This window comes from Nematolebias whitei, chromosome 12, assembly GCF_014905685.2.
Source record: "Nematolebias whitei isolate Nwh7 chromosome 12, NemWhi1, whole genome shotgun sequence".
NCBI classification, from domain to species: domain Eukaryota; kingdom Metazoa; phylum Chordata; class Actinopteri; order Cyprinodontiformes; family Rivulidae; genus Nematolebias; species Nematolebias whitei.
Genome location: NC_056509.1, coordinates 4,562,720 through 4,570,247, shown reverse-complemented (window position 1 = coordinate 4,570,247; position 7,528 = coordinate 4,562,720).

Sequence of the window (7,528 nt, the reverse complement as noted above, 5' to 3'; positions counted from 1 at the left end):
TAAAATGTTGGACTTCCTGAGATTTAATTTTAACCCAGGTGTCGTCAGCATACCTGAACCAATGACTTGGTGGTGTCCCTGAAAAGGACGTCAAGGCTCTCTTTTCTACCTCCTCCATGTACAGGTTGGCAACAATAGGAGAAACTGGAGACCCCATAGCACACCCATGTTTCTGCCTATAATACTGTCCAATCAGTGGAGATGACGACACCAACGAGTGTGACCAGTTTCTGAAGAAAAGTGTGGCGCGCTCTGTTAATTTATTTTCACTTTATTTTAACACTTTATTTGCACTTTTTCAAACATTATTTTCACTTTATTTGCACTTTATTTTCAAACTTTAATTTCTATTTATTTTCACACTTAATTTTCACGTTTTTCACTTTATATTCCTACTTTATTTTCACTTTATTTTCAATTTATTTTCACACTTTATGCCATCCATCCATCATCTTTTACCCGCTTCTTCCATTTTGGGTCATGGGGGTCGCCGGTGCTCATGTCCAGCCATCACTGTGCGAGGGGCGGGGTACATCCTGGACAGTTCGCAAGTCCATCACAGGGAGACATAGCGACACACAACCATTCTCTCTCTCACCTAGGGACAATGTAGAGTTACCAATCAGCCTAACATGCATGTTTTTGGTCTGTGGGAGGAAACAGGAGCACCCGGAGAAAACCCATGCATGCACGGAAAGAACATGCGAACTCCACCCAGAAAGGCCCCTGGACCGGGATTTGAACCAGGGACCTGCGCGCTGAGAGGCAGCAGCTCTACCAGTTGCGCCACCGTGCTGCCCCTCACACTTTATTTTCACATTTAATTTTCACTTTCTTTTCACACTTTATTTTAACTTTATATTCTTTCTTAATTTTAACTAAGTTTTCACAGTTTATTTTCACTTTCATTTTTTCATAATTATTTTCACTTTCTTTTCACACTTTATTTTAACTTTATTTTCACACTTTATAGTCTTACTTTATTTTCACAATATACTTTCTATTTTTTCACACTTTATTTTCACTTTATTTTCACACTTTATATTCACTTTATTTTCACACTTTATAGGCTTACTTTATTTTCACAATATACTTTCTATTTTTTCACGCTTTATTTTTATTTTATTTTTAATTAATTTTCACATTTTATTTTCACTTTGTACTCTGATTTTCTCTTTATTTTCACACTTTATTTTCAACCTTTATTTTCACTGTTTTCACTTTATTTTAACATTTTCACTTAATGTTCACTTCATTTTCAAACTATATATTCACTTTGACAGCAACTAACCTGGGCGTGAGGCTGGACAGTGACTTCAAACTTGACACGCAGATTAAATCGGTGATCAAGTCCAGCTTCTTTCATTTGAGACAACTGGCCAAGGTCAAACCATTTCTGTCACAACATCATTTTCAGATCTTAATCCATGCTTTCATCACAACTCGCCTGGATTACTGTAATTCTCTTTATGTCGGTCTGAGCCAGTCATTACTGACTCGACTTCAGCTGGTTCAGAACGCAGCTGCCCGCCTTTTAACTGGTACCAAAAAACGAGAACACATCACCCCTGTTTTAGAATCACTACATTGGCTCCCGGTTCGCTTCAGGATTAATTTTAAGGTTCTTTTATTTGTTTTCAAATGTCTTCATGGTCTCGCCCCACAGTATCTGTCCGACCTGCTCCAGCTGTACACTCCTTCTCGCTCTCTCAGGTCAGCAGATCAGCTGCTGCTGGTCGTCCCAAGGTCCAACAGGAGACTGAGAGGTGACCGAGCGTTCTCAGTCGCTGCCCCTAAACTGTGGAACGAGCTGCCTCTGCATGGCAGACAAGCTGGCTCACTTCCTGTTTTTAAGTCTTCTCTGAAGACACATCTTTTCTCTTTGGCTTTTACTTCAGTTTGAAATGTTGGTTTTAATGACTCTAAGTTATTTGTTTTATTTTATTTGTTATCTTTATTTTATTTCACATTTTTAACGTGTGGGGTTTTTATGTTTTTGTATGTCCTAGTGTACAGCACTTTGGCCAACAGTGTTGTTTTAAAGTGCTCTATAAATAAAGTTGTATTGTATTGTATTGTATTGTACTTTATTTTCACACTTAATTTATTTCACACTTTATTTTCAATATTTATATTCAATTTATTTTCACTTTATTTTAACACTTTATTTTCCATTTATTTTCACTTTTTAACACTTTATTTTCACTGTATTTGCACTTTTTTCAAACTTTATTTTCACACTATTTTCAGTTTTTTACTTTTTCACTTTTTTAAACTTTATATTCTTACTTTTTTTTTTTTTTCATTTAGCCTTTATTTATCCAGGTTAGTCTCATTGAGCCACGAGAACTCATTTTCAAGAGAGACCTGTTTAGGGAGCAGATGGTGGGGGTTAAGGGCCTTGCTCATGGGCCCAGAGTGGGGCGAATGAGGGTGGGGGCAAGTGTGGGTGTTTTACCTACCCCACCCACAATTTTTGATGTTGTCGGGGCCGGGGCGTGAACCGGCGATCTTCGGATCACAAGCCCACCTCTCTAACCTCTGCGCCACCACTCCCCCACTCCCGTTATATTCTTACTTAATTTTCACTAAATTTTCACAATTTATTTTCACTTTATTTTCACACTATTTTCTCTTTATTTTCAATTTTATTTCACACGTTGATTTCATTATATTTTCACTTTATTGCCACAGTTTATTTTCACTTTTTTAACGGGGGCTGTTTGGTTGAAATGGGCAGACGTTATGTGAGTTGTGATTTTCACTTATCTGTACAAAAAACCTGCAATAATACTGCGCACGTTTGTTTCAGAGCCTGCTTCAGACCTTTGAATAACGTAACAGCTGTCATGACTGGATGAAAACATCTGGCCACCTCTGTATATCTCCTCTTAGATGACATGTACTGATGTTTTAGCAGGGCTAAAACGTGCTAATTTTCATTGCAGTATTCAAGCGTAGACCCTTTTAAAACAGGTCAGATGTTTATGTAATGATAATTGCAATAAAATCCATTTAAACACAAATGTTGAGTAGCTGCATCCATACCTCGCCATGGTTACAGGTCACCTTGGCAACACCTTCATCCATGTATTGCAGCAGATCACTTTTTGTAATGTTCTGTTCTTAGTTTACTTTGTGCTTCACATTCTCCAGGTGCTCTGAAGGCCACTAAATCTTTGTCATGGACAAGCACGACTCTCAAAAAAGAAAAGAAAAGAAACTTTGAGGCAGAGATACTTGAGGTTGAAGATAAATCGGTCTCAGTAGTCACACATGTGTACAAGACCATGAGTAAAAATATTTGTATGCATACAATAATATACACAAGCGTTCCACAAGTTTTACACGTGTAGGACAAGGTACACAAAAAAATGCATGAAGTTTTACCAAATGTACACATTTCAAATTGCACAAATTTAAATATTCTGTGCATACATTGTCAAATGCATGTGCACAAATCAACGGTTGTGGATAAATCAGTCATTACAAGTGCACTGATCAGCTGTAGCTTTTGACTTTCTTACTGCTACAGGTTCACAAAGGTAATGCTGCGTTCAAGACAGTGAAAAGTTGGATATTGGGAGGGATAATTTATAATTTGCCGCAATAGCTCATAACCCCAGTACTAAAAGATATATGCTTACATTAACACTACTGGATTGCAAAAACGTAAATTAAGGTAAATGTATGGGTAAAATAAACAACCTTAAATAAGCAAGTTGTTCTTCATGTGGTTTGTGATCATGACACCCTGGACAGACAGAGCACCGAGGTGCTCCACAGAACACCACAGGAAGTCCTTCCTCCCTGTGGCTATCAAACTTTTCAACTCCTCCCCCTTTCTGCACACACGACAATACAATTAATCCTGCACCACAATAAACACTTTAATGTTTCTGACCTGTTATAGAACTTAACTGTTGGTATTTTTATATTCTGTTATTTTTTATATCTTGTCTGATTCCTGTGTTTGTTCTTTTGTACTGAAACTCTGGCACAACAATTTCCTACAGGATCAATAAAGTTCTATCTTCTCTTATCTTATCCTCATCTGAAAAAAAATTCAGGCCCACAAATATAGTCACTATGTTAACATCTTCATCTTGTGGAAAAACTAAAAGAAAAATATACTTTCCTGTTTTTGCAGAGGAAGAAAATACTGCAAAATATATTTTAAGTGTATGTTTTAATATAGGGGTTATGAGCAGGGCTTAATTTGAACTGGATCCTGCTGGAACAGGATCTGGGAACTCTTTATTTTGACAAGGTGCGTTCTGGTAACTGATTGCTTCCATCTGGTAACTCTCAGGCTCAATAATAAAGTTATTAACAAATTTAATGCCTTGAACAAATAAAACCTAAATTGTATATGTAATCTGAAAATAACTACATTAACACTCATTTTAAACAAAACAACCACTCACGAGTTTCCTAATATAAATACGAACTGCTCCTTCAAGTAAGAATTTCTGCTTTTACCCTTAAAAAAATCTCTACCCCCTAAAAATTCAGTCATAGACAATTTAATTAAAAACAAAAATATAATTAAACAGCACAACTACATTGCAAATTAGTTTTACAGTCCAAGTGAGCCATTAATACAATTTTTATTTATTAAAAAGATGAGAAGTGTAAACATACATGACGTATCAAAACAGCAGTGCCAATTTGTCAAAATAACAGCAAACAAAATGTCGAACAGACAGTCCAATTTACTTTCATTAAAAGTCTTCTCACTGTACAATTAAACAACCAAGAACTGATGCACATGAAGTCAGTGGCAATGGAGATGGTACTGGAGCAGGTGCGAGTGCCAAGCTAACCAGGCCTTCATACCCGGGCAGGAGCCCACAGCTGCCAAGAACACCCTGAGGAGCCTGGGGGTTCCGCTAAACATAGGTTTCTTTTTTTTCAGCTGCTCCTTCAGGGGTCGCCACAGCAAACCAACTCGATTATTTTTACGCCAGATGCTCTTCCTGATGCAACCACGTATCACCGAGCTACCACAGCCCTCTGTGTGAGGCAGAGAGAGCCATCTAGGGCACCAGAAGTAGCAGATGGTGGGGGTTAAAGGCCTTGCTCAAGGGCCCAGAGTGGGGCAAGAGGGTGGAGGCAGGTGTGTTTCACCATTCTCACCCACATACTGATGTTGTTGGTACCGAGAGTTGAACCGGCGATCTTCCAATTGCAGGCCCACCTTCTCAAACCTCTGTGATACCACTTCCAGTACCAGATGTTGTTGAACACCAGATGTTTAGCAACCCGTGAAACTACACCAGAATGCAGGAAATGACATCTACTTTATTCAAAATTTTGGTCCACCCCCAATAGCTCATAGCACTGGTGATGAGCTGTTGTGCCATGTTAGAAATGTCTTCTCCCAATAACTCAGTAAATGTGGTAACGCCCTGATGTCCCAGCTTTTTATCGGTCTTGAACGCAGCATTACCTTTGTGAATCTGGAGCAGTGACAAAGTCTCACATGGACAGGCGGCTGATTTGTGCACTCGTGTTGACTGATTCATCTCCAGATTTGTGCACGTACTGTACTGGACAATTTGTATGTGCAGAATATTTTCTCCTAGCATAAAGTGAAATATGTAGATTTGAAAAGCTGTGTATGCGTTTGTGGATCTTGGAGAACATGTTTGTAGAACTGTTGGTATACTTGTGGATCTTACTGTACACATACAAATCTGGTACGCTTGTGTGACAACTGTTGATGCAGATTAATCTTCAGACAGAACTCTGGCTTCTCATTAAAAAGAAATCAAACCAAGTAAGACGGTTACAAAACGATAACTACAAACAAGAACCCACAGCAGTTTACCAATGTAAGAAAGGTCTAATCGTTTATTACATTCAACAGTACAGTACACGGGGATTGCACATCTTCACCATATATAGCAGCATTCAGACTTATTATTAGGCACGTTTAAAACATGTAAACACAAATACATTACTCAAAATGTGTTGTGACTCACCACTGAAGCTGAGAATTTACATGCCTGTAAAAAAAGAACTAGAACTACTAAACATGGTCCTGGCTTCATGTCTTTCCAGAGTCCAGTGCACAAACTGAAGGGGAGACCCTTTAAAGAAAGAAAACCATCACATTTAACCCATTTCCTCTCACATTATGTCAGGTGGTGTGTTTCAGGTAGGCTTCCCTGCACACAACGTAACTTTTAACATGCTTCTCCTCTGAGAAGAGAAACATTCAGAAGGCTGACATGTTCAGTGAGTGAACTGCAGTGATCCGAGTCACAGCTGGGTAATCCCAACGTTCCACTTCATCGGGGAACATATCCTGGGCTTGAAAATCAGATTTAATATTCAAAATACCAAAAGGATTAGACCATTCAGGCAAAAATCTCATATGGCTTCTTGCAGTAGATAAAACAGTAAAGGACAATAAAAAGAAAATGTACCAGTTTGGAGTTTAACTAAACGTGTCTGCCAGCAGATGATCCAGGCAGTAACGAGGGCCAACTGGTCAGAGACAATGCAACAGTTTGTACCAGAACAAACCAGCTTCATCCACTGGCTGTCATCTGGTATCGCTCTAAAACCTGTGGCTCCACAGAGACTCCACTGACTCAGAAGGCAACTGACTCTCTAATGACAAGCTCAAGTTTCAAGAATCAACCCGGCAGAAAAATCTACTGGAGATTTTCATGAATGCCAGACCATACAGAAGATCTCCTCCGACCTGAGGACCAAAGATCATTTGGTTCTTGGTGGCTCAGTTTTATAGTCTAGACCAGGAGTGTCCAGACCTTTTCATCCTGCAGCTCCTTTTAAAAAGACCAAGTCAAAGTTGATCTACCTGCTATAAGGCCCCGTTTACACAGAACAACCTCTGGAAACATTAGTGTTTCTTCAACGTTTATTGGGGATAATAAACAAAAAATGAGCAGGTTTACACAAAAGCACTGTAGTTTCCATGTCAGTCAGGTTGCCAGATAAGAAATTATAAACTATAATACTGTGGCTTTAAATTATAGTATTTTGAGCTAAACTCACATGTGCTGAGTAAAGATATTCTAAGACGAGGTGTGTGTTGTGTTTGTTGAACATGTGCACAGGAGGGGGTAAATAAGATGTTTTACATTTATCTGGCAACCCTGAGCTGCATTCATCGTGCATGCAGCGTCTGCATGACTGTTAGTCCAAACTGGTGAACACACTAACGTCTCTTTGGAGCCTGAATTTTATTAGTTGTGCTCCTACATCCTGAAAAAGGCTGAGCAGCACAAACACTCTGCTCTCTGCCGTTTATTATAACTGTTGTTACTTATTATAACTGATGTTATTTATTATAACTGTTGTTACTTATTATAACTGTTGTTATTTATTATAACTGTTGTTACTTATTATAACTGATGTTATTTATTATAACTGTTGTTACTTATTATAACTGTTGTTATTTATTATAACTGTTGTTATTTATTATAACTGTTGTTATTTATGATAACTGTTATTTATTATAACTGTTACTTATTATAACTGTTGTTATTTATTA